Here is a 19745-nt window from a genome sequence, read left to right on the forward strand (position 1 = left end):
AGCTCCCCCTGCTTGTGCTTGCTCACTCTCTCACTCTCTTTCTCTGACAAATAAGTAAATAAAATATTTTTTAAAAATACAAAAAAAAAAAAAAAATCAACGCCTGACTCCAGCCTCATCCCTTACCTTCCAGCAGCCCCCTTGCACTATACACCTACTATGACAGACTCAGCAGTCCCAGGCTACTCTAACTGCCCTCACTCTACGCTCTAATTTTTCCTGATAGCTAAAAAGCCATGTTCCTTTAGCTGGTAAACAGATCTCATTTTTTTTAGATTTTGCCTTCCAGGACTTCTCCAGCCCTTACAGCTCAACCATTCAGGGAAAGTGTCTGGTCTCTCCTGAGCCCCTGGTGTAAGCTGTCCCCTCTTCTACCACTGCACTGACAGCAACCGTCCAGTGCAATGCTACTCAAAGGTGGCCTGCGGACTGGTACAAAAGAACAAATGGCTCCTTACCTGGCTTGATCAAGCCAAGTTCAGAAATCAAGTGTAAGCATTTAGAAATGTTTATAGCAATTGGAATTGCAGTAACATCCAAGTTGGTAATACTTGTCAAACAAGATATAGACCAGTTTGGGTGTTGTTGAATTTGTGTGGTGAGTCACATGTGGCCCAAACTGCATTTTAACCACGTGCAACAAGACCACTTCTTGTTCCATGATAGAGCAAAACCCAACAAACAAAAAACCCAGCTGGTCCACTACCACAGTCTGAAAAGCACAGCTCTAATGCACTCAGGTATGTTCTCATGTCCTACTTTCTGGGATGTTATTGGCTGCCTAAAACAATGCAGTTGTTCAATAAATAGCAGTAAATAAATCAACAAAGACATGAATGATTAGAAGACTTCTGGGAAGACATGAGATCTAAGCTACTTCTTAGTGATGGGGAGGAAGTGAACACTTTGTGGCACCAGGATGGGCAAATACACTGAGAAAAAAGGGTCAATGAAGAATAGTGAGAAAAGATATTGCACAGGCACTGGAAAACTTCCAAAAAGTGAAATATTATGCAGAAGCATAAGTATGTAAAATAATTCAACCAGATAGTTCTGCCAATGTTCTACCACCCTGAACCCCTGCCCCCACAAAAGCTTACCCCAAAAGCAATGCCTCAGTGCTCAGTGCTTAGCTATAGGCAGAGGGAGCCTCTGATGGGTTTTTGTTTTTTTTTTTAAAGATTTTATTTATTTATTTGACAGACAGAGATCACAAGTAGGCAGAGAGGCAGGCAGAGAGAGAGAGAGAGGGAAGCAGGCTCCCTGCTGAGCAGAGAGCCTGATTCGGGACTCGATCCCAGGACCCTGAGATCATGACCTGAGCCGAAGGCAGCGGCTTAACCCACTGAGCCACCCAGGCGCCCTCTGATGGGTTTTAAACCAGTGTTATAACCTAGCAGTGCACAGAATGAATGTGAAGGGGTGAGCCTAAGGGTAGGAACACCAATTGGGATTTAACTACAAACATCCCAATGAGAAATGCTTAAAGGCCTCAACAAGCATAGAAATAGTTGGGTGTGGGGCGCCTGGGTGGCTCAGTGGGTTAAGCCGCTGCCTTCGGCTCAGGTCATGATCTCAGAGTCCTGGGATCGAGCCCCGCATCGGGCTCTCTGCTCAGCAGGGAGCCTGCTTCCTCCTCTCTCTCTGCCTGCCTCTCTGCCAGCTTGTGATCTCTCTGTCAAATAAATAAATAAAACCTAAAAAAAAAAAAAAAAGAAATAGTTGGGTGATATGAGTGGTGGTAGACACAAAGTCAAGAAATATTTACGAGTCAATACAGGAAAGGTTAGGTGATTCACTAGACAATTAAGGGAAAGGGTAACTTGACTCAAGTTTTTGGTTTGGTTTGAGTGACTATATGCATAGTTGTACCACCAGATGAGATAAGGGAAACAGAAAGAGGAACAGATTGAAGCGGCAAAGGATTCATAAATTTTACTGTGACGAACCTATGGAACATTCAGGTGGAGATGCCTAGCAAGCACTGGGGAAAAAGGTCAAGGTGGAAGATACAGACTGTGAAGCTTTCACACCTAGATGGTGATTAAAACCACATTAAAGTATGAATAAGGAAAAATAGTGGTGTAAGGACAAACCAGTTAAGAATACCAACCTTTATAAGCACAAGGAAGATGATATCAGGAGAAATGAGCACATGCAGAATCACAGGACGAGAAGTGGAGAAAATTCTGAAGAAGAACAGTGATGAACACAGCCATGTGCGCAGGGAGGCCCAGGGTGACAGAACTGAATGGTTTCCACCAACTTAAGTCAGCCTGGTAGCCCCCGTGACTTTAGGAAGATAAAGCTGAGTGATGAGGCAGAAACCAAAATATAAAAGCTGTAACAGAAGTCACTGGACAAGCCACTCTGAAGAGGCCTGCTTAAGAGGCCAGAAGAAGAGAAAGAAGATGCAAAACCAAGCTTTACCATTTTGGTAAAACCTGAAGTACGTTTATAAGGAGGGGAAGAAGCCAGAGAGAAACAAGGAGGAACAACCAAAGAAGGTCTGGAGGAGAAATGGAGAGAATGGAGACAAATACAAGATGGTGCCCTTCTTCCACTGGAGCAGGATGACACCTCATCCTCCAAGAAAGAAAAAGAGAAAGGAAAGCAATCATAGAAGAGTTTAGTAACAGGGAAGGAAGGAAGGCTTCCCCACGATCCATGTCTGGATTAGGGCCCTACCTTTATGCTTCAGTAATACCTTAATGCCTCACCATAGCACTTACCAAGTGCTGTAACTGCCTCGTTTATCTGCCTGCACGCAGCCCTAGACCAAACACTCCAGGAAGGCATTGGCTGTATTTGCCCTCTATCTGTACTCAATGTCTAGCATAATGCCTCACACAAACTAGGACCCAATTAAATGTTTACTTGACTAAATGCAGACAGAAAATTCAAAGAGATTCAGCAACAAAAGCTTCAGTTTTTCTAGCAAAACAGGAAGTGAGGCCAGTTGCTGAGAGTTTATAAAATTGGGTTCAGTGGGGTGGTTCTGGAGAGCCTGGGGGGTACAGGATAGCTTTTGAGAGGAATGGAAAAATGAACATCTTGCAAAGACAAATTTAAATCAGTGGTTCTCAATCTTGGTTGCACAATGGAATTACCTGGAGATGAAGAAATACTGATGTTTGAGTTCCACCCCAAAATTTCAGATTTACTAGGCCTTGGCAGCCCAGGCATTTGGGCTTTTTAAAGTTCCCAAAGGTTTCTATTATGTAATCAAGGTTGAGAGTCACTGAGTGAAAGGATGAGGTAATCGGGGGTCAGAGTTAAACTGAGACTGGAAACCATGAACCAACAGATTCACCATCCCACCCAACTTTCTGCAATGCTGTTTAGATGCCTGGATATATGTGCAGAGGATGGCTGCAGGGTCAGTTTGGAGTTGGTGCTTTGCCAGATACATATGAAAGTGAAACAAGTTTATTGTTGAGAAACGGAGGGAAAACTAAGGACTCTCTGAACATGAACAGAGGGAGGTGTAGGATAGCTGAAGAGAGGGTTACTATGGTCGGAAGAGGGGTGCAACAGACATGATCACAGATGGGTCAGACAAGGAACTGACACACTGGTATCATAAAGGATTCTTTAAGTCCCCCAGAGTGACAGTAGGTTTGGGGATAGGGAGGTGGGCAAGTCAGATGTCAAAATCCACAATACATTATTGGACTGAAGAGGAAAATGATAAACAAAGAGGGTTAGGAAATACAGAGTGCAGAGAGCCTGAGAGGGAGACATTCAGAAAAGGCGAGTGTTATTTTATCATAGAAATGGAAAAGTAACAGTTTGATTCAGACGTGGCAATGGGAAGAGAGGGGAATTCTGGCCAGTCTCCCTTAGTACGTTTCAATATGGGAGAAAGTCTCCATTTCTCTCACCTCCATAACAAACCCATCAGGAAATCCTGACAACCTTGTCTTCTAACTATATTCTAGAATCCAGCCACTTACATTCCAACTGTCATCCAAACCACTGTTGTCCCTTATCTGATAGCCTCCCCAACTGGTCTTCCCAATGTCACCTTTGTCCTTCTTTAATATATTTTTCATACTAGAGAAAACAAAACAAAACAAAAAATACCCAAGTCCTATCATTTTTCTGCCTAAAACATACCAATGTCTCTCTACCTTACAATGGGCCATACAGCCCTCCACAATCTGGGCGCTGACAATCTCTCTGACCTTTCCTCCTTCCCAGTTCTTTTCTTAGATTCAGCCACATTGGGTTCCTTGCCCTTCTGTGAACACGTCAAGAATGCTCTTGTCTCAAAGCATTTGAAACCACTATCCCCACTACCTGGAATTCTTGTCTTCAAGATATCTGCCATGACTGTGGCTTTACTTCCATCAGATCTCTGCTAAAATGTCACCTTCAGCACCCTACCACTATGCACTTCCCTATCTTTATTGCTTTATTTTTCTCCCTAGCACTCTTCAACATTATTTATCTATATTATCTATATCTCACCAATGTTCTATATTTATTTGTTTGTGTGATTCCCCCTACTCCTCCATAATATTCTAGAATATAAGCTCTTCAGAGGCAGAGATCTTTATCCATTTTTTTAAAAGATTTTTATTTTTTTTGACAGACAAAGATCACAAATAGGCAGAGAGGCAGGCAGAGAGAGAGGAGGAAGCAGGCTCCCCGCTGAGCAGAGAGCCCAATGCAGGGCTCAATCCTAGGACCCTAAGATCATGACCTGAACTGACTGAGCCACCCAGGCGCCCCTCTTTATCCATTTTTTTCATTGCTGCCTCTCTAACACCAAGATAGCACCTGAGATATGGCAGACACTCAAATATTTGTTGAGGGGATGAATGGATGAACCTTCTCATAAGCAGTGTATGGACATGGGGTGGGGAGAAAGAGCCATATTCAATTATACATAGAAGGTGATGGGACAGAGGACCGAGGGGAGTTTGTGAACACAATGGAAGATGGGTTCAAAGGATAGAAGACAGAGATGAAAGTGTGGGTAACAGTAGGAGACAAGAGAAAGGCTGTAACCAAGAATTACAAGAATGAGAGGAAGAGTGAGAGTCAACTGGTCTCCAATACCCTGCCTTTCAGACAAACCAGAATTTGCAATAACAGATTCAGTCCAGGTAGGAAGAGGAATCAGGCAGGAGCTACATTAGGGGAGGGAGATGGTACCCAGAGGTGGGCCGTGTGGATTGATGAATCCTAGAGAACACAATAATCGAAAACATGGGGAAAGTATTATATAATACATAATAATACACATCCATGAAAGGTACAGATAAGCCCATAAAATGAAGAAAAACAAGTGGTCCCAAAGAAAATTGTGAATAAGAAAATTAACCAATAGTAAGATTAAATAACTTCATCCTGCTTTTCTGTTTATGGGTACAATTCATTTATTCAGCCTTATCCATTGGAATGCAGTGTTCCATGGAAATAAACATTTTAGATAACAGAAATGCTTATCTGTAGGTATAATTACTTTAAAAAAAGTACTTCTGAAAAAAAAAAAAAAAAGAAAACATCTTTTGAAAGATTACAATCATCTTATACCCTGCACTTGCCTAGATGATTTGGGGATATTACTGAAAGCAGTGCACTCTGTGACTACCAGAGCTAGAGCTATGACCTTTGCCCTACACTAAAAAATTCCAAATTGCCAAGCATTTCAAATATCTGCATCTGCTTTTAATAGATTCCCTGTCTCTCCCCATCAGCTGGTTAGCCACCACACTTGGCTTGTTACCAGCATTCCCATTTCTATAAGATCATACTTTTTCTCATTTGATGTCCTTAATCTGCTATGGGACAGGCAATAAAATAACCAAGGATGTTGGAATATTTAAAATAATAGTATACAGTCTACAATTAAACACGAGAGGCTCTCCCTATGGATCAAATACAGATTTACTCAACAGACTTCAGGACACAGTTTTTTTCTGCTTGGGGATGATTTCTCTGCTTTCTTACTGATTTCCAACAGCATTTTAGGTACCGAAACTTCATGATAAATGTCTTCTGAGTTAGCAGGCTGTTCTTGTATCTACACAACCTTCTTCATTCAGTTTTAATAAAATAGTTATTATTAAGGTGTCTCAGTTTTGTTTAACAAATTAAAAACTAATACAATGTTGAGACAAGATTTGCATTTATTCCATGTCTGCAAAAAACATCTCCAATTGAAAATGAAATATATAATTTGGTTATTTTAACCAAAGAAAAGATTTTCCAAAGAAAAGTGCAGTTACATTCTTGGGCTAGTAAACATATTGATTTAATGCATAATGTATATAAAATGTATTTGTAATACAAGATAGTACTGCTAAATAGCATTAATTAATTTTTAGGTAAGATAATTTTGGTATGAAAGATTCCAGAAGCAACAACTTATACTAATATTTCCCCCCACTATTTATCTGGAGAGAAAAATATAGCATAGTTCAATATTGTCTCAGTGTGAGTCTCTCCAGCTACGGCCCTTCCAAACAATAGGCCAGCATCTGCAAACAGAAATGGCAGGTAACACAAGATAAGAACAATGACTGCCCTATAAAAGGGGTCATGGCGAATATTTACAAATGTATTTCTAGGTAAACAAAGAAAGACTTTTCTTCCTAGAGAGTTTTACATGAGATACTTAAATAACTTCCATGGATTCTCCTCTTGGTGGGAGAGGAGAGAGGCAAGAGAGAAAGTCTAGTTCTTCTCGCTTCAGTTACCATTATGAGTTTTAATTACCTGATTTGTGAAATATCTCACAAGTACAAGGCCACCTTGGTTAGAAGTCTCGAGTTCTGGGGCGCCTGGGTGGCTCAGTGGGTTAAGCCACTGCCTTTGGCTCAGGTCATGATCTCAGGGTCCTGGGATCAAGTCCCACATTGGGCTCTCTGCTCAGTGGGGAGCCTGCTTCCCCCCTCTCTCTCTGCCTTCCTCTCTGCCTACGTGTGATCTGTCTCTGCCAAATAAGTAAATAAAATCTCTTAAAAAAAAAAAAAAAAGAAGTCTCGAGTTCTACAAATGAGCTTGTTTACTTAACCTGCAATGATTATCAAGGAATAGAAATGAAGAAATTTCCAGAATCTCAAACAAAGCATTTTCCAACCCAGTTTCCCCAAGACTGATTTGGGCAATCTACCCATGTTTCTAGGCTTGGAACCTTGACCGCCAACTTTCCCTCATCCAGACTTTCTTCACTTTTCCTGCACTGTCCCTGCCCTTCTCAGTCACCGAGGCTTTGTGCAGCTTCAAGGGATCAACCTCCTCCATTGTAAACCCTACTTTTCTCTCCACTGACAGTGCAACCAGCCAGCAGTCTGAATTGCCCAACTCAGAACACTCTGACCAGGTCTTTCCTCTTTTCAGAACCCTCTAGCAATATATAATGGAGTTTTGAATCAAGGGGGAATTCCTGATCATAGACTAACTGGACCCCACCCAACCTTGACCCTCCCCTCTTACTCTGATTCCTGATCAAATACCCTCTTGGCCAAATAGATGTTCTTGCTGTTCCCCAAATTCTCTTTGATATACCCTCACAATAATTGAAACAGATATTAATTATTCAGAGATTCTCAGAATTTTGCCCTTTTTTTCTTTATAAATTATCATGTACCTTTAAGAGCATAAAAATTATTTTTTTATTGCAAGGTATAATAATTGTAGTAACTTTTTTTAAGGCCTTATCTTTGGAAGACATACTGGAATATTCACAGATGAAATAAGATTAGCCATGAGCCTGGGTGATGTGTTCATCCAGTTCATTATATTATTCTCTCTACACTTATAAATATTGGAAATTTCCTTAATATGAGTTTTCTCTAAAGGAAGAAATAAAACATCCATGTTGCAAATGCTTGTAAAAAATTTTTTTTAAAGTATACTAGGTGACTCTTATTCTTTTTTTTTTTTTTTTAAAGATTTTATTTATTTATTTGTCAGAGAGAGAGAGGGAGAGAGAGCAAGCACAGACAGACAGAATGGCAGGCAGAGGCAGAGGGAGAAGCAGGCTCTCTGATGAGCAAGGAGCCCGATGTAGGACTCGATCCCAGGACGCTGGGATCATGACCTGAGCCGAAGGCAGCTGCTTAACCAACTGAGCCACCCAGGCGTCCCGGTGACTCTTATTCTTTACTTAAATAGTTGTCAATTCTTTTCCCTCAAGAAAAACTTCAACATTTTAAAAATGACTTTACAGGCTGCAGAGCAATTTATCAAAATGTTAGCAATGGTAATTTCTGGTTGGTAGGATTCTGGGTGAGGTCTTTTTTTGTTACAAGTTTTTCTGTTGTTGTTATTTTTTGTTAGCTTTCCAATCTAAAATTAGCATATACTATTATCGTAGTCAAAAAAATAATCTGATTTTTCTGATTATGTGAAAGTATGATTTTTTACAGTAGGCACAGAAAATGTGTCCATATCATATTTCTTTATACTTTTTTTTATATTTGCCATGAAAAATATTAATAAAAAAACATGAACATAAACTCCAGTTATCTACAAAATGGCTTGTAGTTTGACAGCAGGATGGAAAGTGTAAATTTTGATCATCATTGGGGAAGTGTGTGCTAGAGAAGATAATTCTGGAATCATAAAAAGATTGGTAAGATTATGGATTCATTTTGGCAGGACAGTCTTATTGACTAATATAACTGAAGACACATAATGGACACTCAAAGAGCAAATGGTCCAGAGGAATCAAGCATTTCTGGGAATGTGATATATAATATCATATACAATTTTCATTTTAAGCTTGGTTTGGGCAGGGTTCATGCCTGGATACTGATATATAGCTATAGTTTTGTTCTCTCTTGTGCTTTTTTGGTTTTGTTTTTAGATGTTTGTTTTGTTTTGTTTTTAGATGAAGAGGGAGATAGAAGAGATGACAAGTTTCTCTCTATCCTTGAATGAGAAAAATTAGTTCGTGTGTTTTTTACTCTTTTGGCCCCAACATCATTCTCTCCTCCTCCTTCCCCACATCATTTTGCGCAGACCTAGCTGCCCATTCTTTATGTGAGACCTAGTTGAGACGCTCTCAAAGACCTTGCTCAGAATCACAACTGAGACTGAGAATCAGTAACAGAAACTGCAAGGTCCTTAGGGGAAGGGACCATATCTCCATTCATTTATTCAATAAATATCAAACAACCTACTATGTGCCAAGCACCCTTCTCCACACTAAGGATACAGCAAGATCTCTACTCTCATGCAGTCTACTTGTAGGGGAAGATACACAAGTAAACAAACACAAACATAAATAAGACAGGTAGTGGCAAAAGTTCAGAAGAAAATGAAACAGAACATAGTGATAGGACAGGGTCACCCAGGGCAGAGGGCTGCAACAGTACAGGGGTAGTCAGAAAGAGCTAGAACATTGAGAAGATCTGGAGGAAAAGTGGTCTTGGAGAGGACAATAAGGGCAAAGACCTGGAGCCAGGAGCAAAGTCACTAAGTCAGAGGAACAGAAAGCAGAGCACAAGGAAGAGAGTGATGGTGGATGCCTCAGGGACATGGAAACACAGGATCTTGAGGCCTCAGTTAAAGAGCAGGGGTTTTATTCTAGGTCCATCTGGGGAAACCACCAGAGGTTTTTGTTGTTGTTGCAGATTATTTATTTTCCTTTTCTAAACTTATGGTAAAATACTCATAACATAAAATTTATCATCCTAACCATTTTTAAGTGTATTGTTCAGCAGTATTTGATATATTCATATCATTGTGCAAACATATCTATCTCTCAAAGTCCACATCTTACAAAATGGAAACTCTCATTGGAGGCTTTTAAACCAAATAGTTTAAGCAAAGGAGTGACAGGACTTATGTTTTTAAAAATTAACTTGGGTGCTCAGTAAAGAATTGACTGTAGTGAGACAGAACGCTTAGGAGTTACTGAAGTAGAGAGATTCAGTATAGGCTTTGTGGACGTAACTGACACAATTGCTGCAAATTTGGATGTGGGCATAAGATAAAGACAGAAATGAGGAGAGTGACTTCTATATTCTTACATCTCCAGTGTCCAGCCCATAGCAAATAGGCAATGTTTAGTTCAAAAATAAGTAGAGGCCTTTATTCCCAGAGAGTTGGGACAATGGAAATGAAAACTTATCATGCATGCAGGAAATGATATCTTCCTTCGAGGGTCCAACTATTTGTACTAATTGCATCCTTGTAACATGGATAAAGCCTACAGAGTTGGGGCACATCGGCATTATATGCTTAATTCCACATTTACATTAAAGGCAAATCCTTTTCCATGTACACAGTTAAATTTTATTAAGCATTTTACTTATGAAATATATTATATCATGTCTTTCCTAAATCGATAACTTTTATCCTTTGAGACTCAAGTGCTATAGGGCCATCTTTCTGATCACATGTATACATAATTATATCTGATGTTTTGGACAGTTACGGACCCTCTGAATTCCATCCATAGGCCAGCCTTAGATTAAAAAGCCCTGCTCTACCTCATGTGAGGTATAATTGTCTATCATTATGAGAATCTAGACTTTTTTAGATGGTTTAATCATCTTTGTTAATATAATGTATTTTTCTTCCTTTACATTTCATTTACACTTTCACGTCCTTTACAAGTCATAGCTTGGGGCTGGGTTTTATAATACATGGGCCTGAGGACATCACTGTGTTGCTTTGAGCTTTAGGTTTTCCACATGTAACACAAGGGGAAACATGACCCTTGCCCCTTTCATATTCTACAGTAAGATACATGGAGTTATCAATATTGTTACTTGTAGACAAAGATGGGGTGGGGTGATTCAGGTACTTCAAAATTCAGTAGTAAAGTCGTGTTCAGAGTAAGGCTAACGAAAAAAAACAAGAAGGTTAGAAAAGCACTGGACTCTGATAAGAAGAATTTGTTTCTGACCCCAGTATGACCAACAGGCCTGTGGTCTTGGCTAAATGACTTGGTTTTACTGGGTGTCAGTTTCCTCACCTGTCATGGAAGAGGTTGGCCTAAATGATCATGGAGGTCCTTTCCAGGTCACAACACTTTAACATGTTAATAATAATCCATATGCTTATGTCCCAGCAAAGGCTCTACCTCTTCACCCCTTAGGTGCAAGGACAATGATGAGGCATAACCCGGTGGGAGTGAAGCAGGAAATGGAAACAATATAACCTTCCCAGTAGGGCTCCTATGAAGATTAAATGAGATAAGGCATATGTAAAAGTCATTCTAATGCTTGGCATATAGCAAGTATTCAATAAATGTTATTACTCTAAAAATGTACTTTTATTTTTTCTATTTTACAAGTTTCATCTTTTTTCACTAACTTGTAATTCTTCAGAAAATAATTATTATACCTCTAAAATGAGTATTTAAATCTAGAATAAGTTACACCCTGTCTAGTTCAACTGGTCTAGCTTAGTAACACTCAGAAATTTATTAAGTTTAATAGACTCTAGCTAATACTATACTATGGACTTTTTTTTTTCAATTTTTGCTTTCAGTTTTTACAGAAGTCACTTAAAGGAGACAGAAATCAGCCCTAGGATCTATATACTGGTACACATTATTAAAATAAACTTGAATGTTATATGGTCGCTAAATGTCTACTTAAAAATAAGAAATATGGGTTATGTGCCATTAACATGATATGGTAAGCAAAGAAAAAAATTCTCCATGTGCCCTGCTTTTCATACTCCCAATGCCAAAGTTGTCCTTTGTTAATGTAGGCCCTTGAAGTAACAAGAGAGGCAAAGGCTGTGACTGTTTACTACGCGATGGCATCAACTGTTAGAGTCCGACTAACAGCAGCAGCAATTTTGACTGGTTCTAGTTGGTTCATCAAAAAAATTGTTTGGGCCTGAGCATCTGATTCTTGGTTTTGGCTCAGGTCATGATCTCAGGGTTGTGGGAAAGAACCCTACATCAGGCTCCATGCTCAGCAAGGAGTCTGCTTAGGATTCTCTCTCCCTTTCCCTTTACCCTTTCCCACCAGGCATGCACTCTCTCTCTCAAATAAATCAATCTTTAATTAAAAAAAAAAACTTTGAAGAATCAAAAAATTGTGTATACCCATAAATGTTTACTTTACCTTAAGGTACATAAATATGCATTAATTCCCCAATTTCCCAAAGTAATTCCAACATTTTTCTCGAAGAATTCCTCCCCCCAATTTTTCTTACAGAAAACACAGAATTTATCTTCTACAATTTCCAGTTTTAATTTTCTAAGTGGACTAAAAACTAAAAAAACAAAGACAAAACAATAAACTTGTAAAGCAAGGTCACGATATTTTCTTTTTTTTTTTTTTTTTTTTTTTAAAGATTTTATTTATTTATTTGACAGAGAGAGATCACAAGTAGACGGAGAGGCAGGCAGAGAGAGAGAGAGAGGGAAGCAGGCTTCTTGCTGAGCAGAGAGCCCGATGCAGGACTCGATCCCAGGACCCTGAGATCATGACCTGAGCCGAAGGCAGCGGCCTAACCCACTGAGCCACCCAGGCGCCCCACGATATTTTCTTTCTAATGTTTACAATTTTCTCTCTAATCTTTTACAGTTTTCCTGACCACTTTTTTGTCGCTCACTTTTTATTCTTTAGAAAGAATTCAATATTCCTTTCACAGAAACAATACCCTTTCCTCTTGCACTGGCATCTCATAAACTGACGCAACTATTACTGGTATTTTAATGATCTCATCACAATAACAAGTGTAACTGGCACCAACAGGTTTTTTTTTTTTTTAAAGATTTTATTTATTTATTTGAGAGAGAGACAGTGAGAGAGAGCATGAGTGAGGAGAAGGTCAGAGGGAGAAGCAGACTCCCCATGGAGCTGGGAGCCCGATGTGGGACTCGATCCGGGGACTCCGGGATCATGACCTGAGCCGAAGGCAGTTGTCCAACCAACTGAGCCACCCAGGCGTCCCGGCACCAACAGGTTTATGATAAACACAATAGACTGCTGCTGAGCCAGTTAACCCAGCAGCTGGATCAGGGAACAAGCTACCAGCAGCCTGTGTTCACCAGACCTGGCCACACACAGACTGCGTGAAGGGGAAATGGAGTATAGGCTCAGCTCACTGGGTCAACCTGTCAGATGTCAAGAGAACTGTTTTTCATTAGGATAAACCATATGCAATTGACAACATCTTACTGTCTTTTACCTAGAGAAATGGCAAGTGCCTATGCCCAACCTAGAATTTTTTAAGAAACATGAGCTATATTCAATGTTAAGTATTATCTACTACCTATTTATTTTTCTCCCTTTGAACAATGAATAGTACTTCCTACAACATTATTTTTTTTAAATTCCACTCTCCATTTACACAGGAACTCACTCTAAACTACTGAATAATCGGTATCTGGACTCTGGTTTCCAAGGAATGTCACTTCTACCTCCTTCCTTTAATTTCCTCAAGTTAACGTCACACCTGTTAGAATTTCAGAGGCCAAAGGTATAAGCAGGTGCCTTCTGGTTAAGTGAAGGAAAAACAGCAGAGGAATTAAAATGTGAGGTCAATACTAGTTTGTTTATTTGCTTGCTTCTGAGATGCAAATCTTTTTAACCCACAGAAGCCAACACTGCACTGTCTGCTCTGAGAAGTCAGGAAAAAGATAAGAAGGGGAGTGGGCAGATGACTTGTCCTGGACAGACACAGGATAAGTCATCCTTAAATATGAGCACCCTTTACTGTCCTTATTCTGTCTCTGTTGTATCATTTGATTGTAATAAACAAATAAGTACATCACAAATGTGCTATTAAGACAAAACCCAGAAATTTGGGACAGGAATGAGAAGCGGCTATATTTACATGAGGAACTACTAGACAAACCCTCTTTTTCTAGTTCTCCCATTTCTACCACTGACCCTAAAAAAATCTAAATCAGGTTTATCTTTAGGGTTGCCCTTATGCCCTCACCAAACTACCATCCGATATCAGAACCCCAGTGGGTCCTATATCCTCTAAATTTTCAACCCACAGAGTTAGTATGCAGAGTGGGAAGCGCCTAAACATTGTAGTTTAACCTGGGTTCAGATCCTGACTACATACTTCCAACAGCGTATCCTGAGCACCCTGTCTGCTTTCTTGACCTGAGCACCTTTCTTCACTCTTCCGCACCCACGTGTACTACGAGAATCATGGTACAGACCTTGCCAGCCTCAGTGGATTCATGAGAAAACGCATGTAAAATGCCTCATTGCCACTATCATGAGACCTAAAAGATGCCAAATTTTTCAGCAATAGAAGACTGAAAACTTAAAGGCAAGCTTGAGCATTTCATAAACATGTGGCACAAGGACGGTCATAAAAGCTTATTTTCTGTTTCAAAATTGTTATGCCAACAGAGCATAATCAAGATATCTAACATAAACACTAAAGTGGTTGTCCTTCCCAAAGAGAAACAACTATGAGCTGGTTATCAGGTAGAGAAGAGAGAGAGAGCGCCTCCACCTGGAAGAGCAGAGGTTTCAGAAAAGTGAAGATACAAATGTCAGAGGGATGCTTTTAAAATTCAAATGTGAAGGGGTAGCTCGGTCGTTAAGCAGCTGCCTTAGGCTCAGGTTGTGATCCCAGATCTGGGATTGAGCCCTGCATCGGATTCCCTGCTCAGGGGGAAGGCTGCTTCTCCCTCACCCACTCCCGCTGCTTTTGTTCCCTTTCTTGCTGTGTCTCTGTCAAATAAATAAAGTCTTTAAAAAAAAAAAAATTCAAATGTGAACAGGCCTTTCACTTTCTTGCCTGTCTTCAATGGCTGCCCACAGATTTTAGGAGGAAATCCAAATCCTTCAGGTCACACGAGGCTCTCAGCAAACTGCAGGTCTCTGCACTTGTGCCACACTGCTTCTACTCTTCGCAAGGCATCTGCCTTCTCTCAGCCTCAATCTGATTTCCTGCCCTCCCCTCATTTCTCTGCTGCCCTAACTCCCACTCTTTCTTCTTCTGGCTCAGGAAGACAATGGCGTCCGCCTTCTTCCACTTGGCTTCCCCAATTCTCTGTGCTGCTCATAGTTGATCGCACTGCACTGTAATTGTTTACCTCCCTGACACCCTGCCCTGGCTCTAGCATTGTGCCCATCACTTTCCTTGACACAGATGGGCACCCAATTAAATATTTGTGGAATATGTAACTTCTGAAACTCCCTAATTTCGGCTACATTTAGCTCTCTTACGTATATCAGAGAGGACGAAGAAGCTAGGCTACTGTGTTCAAAGCCTGTGAGGCTGCTTCTCAAGATGGATGAAGATGTGTATTTCACATGGCAGACCTGTATGTTATATGTGATATGGTAACTTAGTTCATCTGAGTAATAGCCTGTTTAGAAGTGTCTATGATGGTGCGACTACTTCTATCATTAACCAAACAATAATTTTACTTCCCAATGTAGTAATATGTGCTTTCAATACATTTAAAGAAGGTATAACTGGAAATCTCAATTTTTTAGAAGATGAGTCTTTAAAAATGCCAAATTTGCATTCATTTTCAACTTCTTCATTAACTGTGAGTGGTCCAAATTGGATGAGTGACAGAAACACATCTAGGATATACTCCTCTCTCAAAATGTATTTCTGGCAGGCTTCTTTCCATGCTATATGATGTATTAGATTAAAATTCAAGATTAGTTATCAATTTAACATGTAAATATACATACAAAGTCTCCAAAATTATTTGTTTGGTAAATAGCATTCTTCTATATCCTAAAACTGATGTTTGCATACATAGCACACCAAGGAGAATAATTAAACAAATTAGAAAAAGTCCTATTTCTTCCACTTAATTACAAATTATTTGAGGACAGGGATTTTCTTTTACATACATTCCAATGTCTGACATAAACAAACCCTGATTCATAAAGTGATGTAACTGCAAAGGTAAATATTACTGTAAGAGGTTTTGTATAATTGTTGCTGATACACCTGTTAAACAGTAGAGGATTAGTTTACAAAATCACATTTACAACTGCTGGAATATAACACAAACAGTGGGAGTTTTGGAAATGAGATTTGGAAATCAGATGGAAACATTAGCTAATAGTTAGAAAAAATGGAGACAAAGGCAAAACTGCAAAACATCCACTGTGGTAGAATTATGCTCAGTGAGTTAAAACTCTCTTTGGTTCCCTAGTCTCACTTTAGGTACCTCCTTGGTTTCCTTTTCTCCTCACTTCAAACCTCTGCAAACCTCCTGACACTTCCTCTTGGGACTAGTCCAGGCTCACATGACCTTTATAGAGCTTTTGGGAAAAGGTTTCTATTAGGCATATCTATAGTCTCATCCAGCTATCATCACATCTCCTGCCAGAAGAAGACAGTCATTCTACTGCTAAATATGTCTACTGGGGTCATCTCTTCATTTATGTTTTATGGATTTTAATGTATGTGTTATATTTTGCAACAAAAGATGGCTTCTTTTGGTAAGTTACTACGTTGGTTTCTTGTCTTGTTTTGCTAAGGTAGGATTAGGATTCACAATTATCCACCGTTATGGTCCTACAGCTATATAACTAACTGTAATGCTTAGCCAGGATAACTGGATTCCTCTCTGCAGCAACGTAGCCAGCAGAGGCTTTTCTCCTCTTCCACAATGTCTGCCAGCTCATCTATGTCTACCAATGTTAATTCCTTAACACCCTTAAAACCCAGCTTAAAATTTTAAAAAAAGTTTCTACCATCATCAAGCGCATCTGTGCACTACCTTAATTCATACTGCATCATATCCTGCAAACATTTACCAAGCGACTACTACACGTAAGGCCTGAAGATGTAATGTCCTACACTGTTTACAATATTTCCATGGACATGGAACATTTACAAGAGAAGATACCCAACAGGAGAAAGTGACAAATGATAGGTGATAAATGAGTGTTCAGAGGTAGGGAACAGGGAGACAGGGGAAGAAGGATCAGAGAGGGGTAAGGCTCGATGAAAGCTGGAAGAAGAGACAAGGTAGAAGTTGAAGAGATACCATGATTCGGAGCGAGGTGACAGGAGACAGGACAGCCGAGTTTTGCACCTGAGTGACTAGGACAATGACAGGCCCCCAGACATAAATGATGTTAGCTAGAAAGGCTTTGAGGCCAAAGAGGGCAAGTCCACGAGGAATATTACAATATAAACTGACAGATGCTACTCTAAAACTAAGTAAGACACAGGAAAAGCACAGAATCTTAACTCACATAACTAGAGGAGATCTCCAAAAATAATTGATAAAGAAATAAAAATTAAAAAGAACCTAAGCTAGTACAACACCACACAAGAGGGATCTGAGAATAGGAACCTGGTCAGTGATGCTTCAAAGCACTCAGGTCAGAACTGGGGGAAATAAGGAGGAAGCAAGGAATGCTAGGTGAGGCAGCATGTACAAGGTTGGGCTGGAGGCCTGAGTTGGAATCCCCTCCTGCTACTTGTGTGATCTGGGGCAAGTTAGGAGGTATAACAATCCTTCAACCTCACAGGATCGCTGCTAGGATTAGGAGTTACTGTAAGTTCTTAGAACAGTGCCCATCCCGTAAACACTAAATAAATGCCTGCCGTTGAGAGGAAAAGATTTTTCTAGTCCTCGGTGACCTTGGGGAGAACAATTTCTGGCCAGTAGTAGGAGCAGAAACTACAAAGTAGGGGAATTAGTAAGCAACTGAGCAGTAAGAAGGCAGAGGCAATCACAGAGTATGGATGATTCTTTCACAGCCGTTGAACCATAAATGGGAAGCTGTGAAACAAAAAGTAACCTGCGAGTACCGGGTTAAGTAAAAATGCTTTCTGAGGGGACAGCTCTGCAAGAAGGGAAAGGCTTGGCTCGCCAAAACTATTCTTAAGTCGGCGTGGGACATGTTTCCCCAGCCCCACAGGGAGCTGGACCGGGGAGAGACCGGATCCTTCCTGTCCCGGATCCCCAGGGAGCTCGAAGGAGCGCTCGCTGCGCATCCGGTAAGTTTGAATCAGCGCTGACTGATTAGGGGTGAAAGACCAGTTTCCTAACCAACAACAGCTTGTAAGATGAAACAGGCGTTCCCATCTCCATCTCCAGCACGACCCGTTCTACGGCTCAGTCCTCTTCACCCTCCTCAGCCAGGGGCAGTCGCCGGAACACAGTGTAGCTCAGGGAGCCAAAGAGGCAGCGCCACGCTGCGAGAGCAGCCCCCCAAGTTCATTCCGGCCTCGAGGACACAAAAGCGCCCCAGAGGGGAAGGAAACAGAAAGAAAGGCACTCGGGAAATTGGGGGAGTTGCCGAGGGGGGGTGGGTGGTGGCTAACGAAGTAGATCCCGGAGCTGGGAAAGTGACCTCGGTGGCCAAGGTCGAGCAGGTCCTTCTCCCAGTCCCACCAGCAAGCCCTCCCGCCCGAAGGAGCAGGGTCCCCACGCCGCCGGAGCGCTCCGGGTGGCTCAAAGCCCCAGGGCGGCCCGGGAGCACCGGCCCTTTGGGAGGGTGGGGCGGCGGGGGGCTCCCAGGGAGCGCACAGGTGAGCGCGGCGTCCCGCTCTCCCGCAGGAAGGGCCTTCGCCCTCCGCACCCACAGGCCGTGGTGCGAGAACTTCCGAAGCGCCTCACCACAGCTCACCGAGGGCCTGGCCCGGCTCCCCGGTCTCCCGCACCCGGATCCCGCTGCCCGCGCGCCGGACCCAGGTCCCTCCATCTGACCGCTCCGGATCCCGGCCGACCGAGGTCTCGCTCCCTTCCCCCATCGCTTCTCTGCGCCCCGGAAAAGTTTGGCCCCAGCTCACGGGCTTGGAGTCCCGCACTCACCCGCGACGAGAGGAGCCGAAGCTGCCGACACGCGGGAGCAGAGGGCGGTGGCGGGCGGCGGCAGCGGGCGGCGGCGCGAGCGCAGAGCTCCTCACAGCGGCCCCTGCTGCCCCTGCCGCCGACTGAGCTGTAAAAGGGGAGGAGGCCGCCGCGGTGTCACCTGCCCGCTCCCCCCCCCCCCGCCGCGTGACGCCGCGCAGCACCGCCCCCGCCCGCCGCCAGGTACCCGCGAGGGGCGGGAGGGAGGAGCCAGCCGCTCGCCGGGGAGCTAGCGTCCCACCTCCGCGCGCCTCCGCGCCCGGACCCCTGGAGCGTGGCCCGCTGCGAGGGACTGCGGGCCACTTTGGGAATCTGGGTTCTGACCTTTGGACTGTTAAATTTCTTTCTGGTCACCCCGACCATGACCTGAGGTTATATGGAGGCGTAACGTAAATAGTGAGAAAGTTGTCGTCATGCATGACTCAGGAATGAATTGTAGAAAAATGCGAAATGGGGAAAACCTGGCCGAGGTGACGCTGGAGTGGAGAGGGGAAAAAAGGGGCGGGGGGGGGTGAAGGAGAGTCCCTGCTTCTGATAAAGCTTTTCGGAGGGTTAACTCATCTAAAATGGAGGTCAGACCCAACCAAGGAGAGAAGCCCAATTTGGGCTCCATCCCTGCTTAGTAAGAAACTGGACAAAATTTTCTGCAAATACTGGGGCGTGGGGGGGGGGGCGAGGTTAGAACAGTGAAAACAAATGTAAAATCTAAGTTAACTTTTTTCGTTATCACACTAGATGCGGCAGAGAACAAAGTCTAACGAACTGATTTCTCTTTATCTGCTACTGTGGGCTTGGGGAGTGGAGCGAGGATGAATGTCAGGTATGTGCATCCATTATTTTTTAACTTACCTGGCCTTGTGTCTAGTTATGATCCTCTTTAACCTCTGTTAAATGTTGGGATCATGGCACCAATAGCTGGGAAGCAAAATAGGAGTCTGAAGAAGTTAGTGCTTAGGAAGCAAAACCAAGAACTGGAATTATCTTCTAAAAACTTGAAAAATAACCT

At 42.1% G+C, this 19745-nt stretch overlaps 1 protein-coding gene across 1 annotated transcript in view; it reads right to left on the bottom strand.

Moving 5' to 3' along the window:
* ELOVL7 (ELOVL fatty acid elongase 7) overlaps positions 1-18908 on the bottom strand; it is a 75251-nt gene extending 56343 nt beyond the window's left edge. The window contains exon 1 of the mRNA XM_047731336.1: positions 18701-18908. The gene's annotated coding sequence lies outside the window, so the exon portion shown is untranslated. The remainder of the gene's footprint in view (positions 1-18700) is intronic.
* Between the last annotated feature and the right edge of the window lie 837 nt (positions 18909-19745).

The sequence above is a fragment of the Lutra lutra genome, chromosome 5 (assembly GCF_902655055.1).
Source record: "Lutra lutra chromosome 5, mLutLut1.2, whole genome shotgun sequence".
In the NCBI taxonomy this organism is placed as follows: Eukaryota; Metazoa; Chordata; class Mammalia; order Carnivora; family Mustelidae; genus Lutra; species Lutra lutra.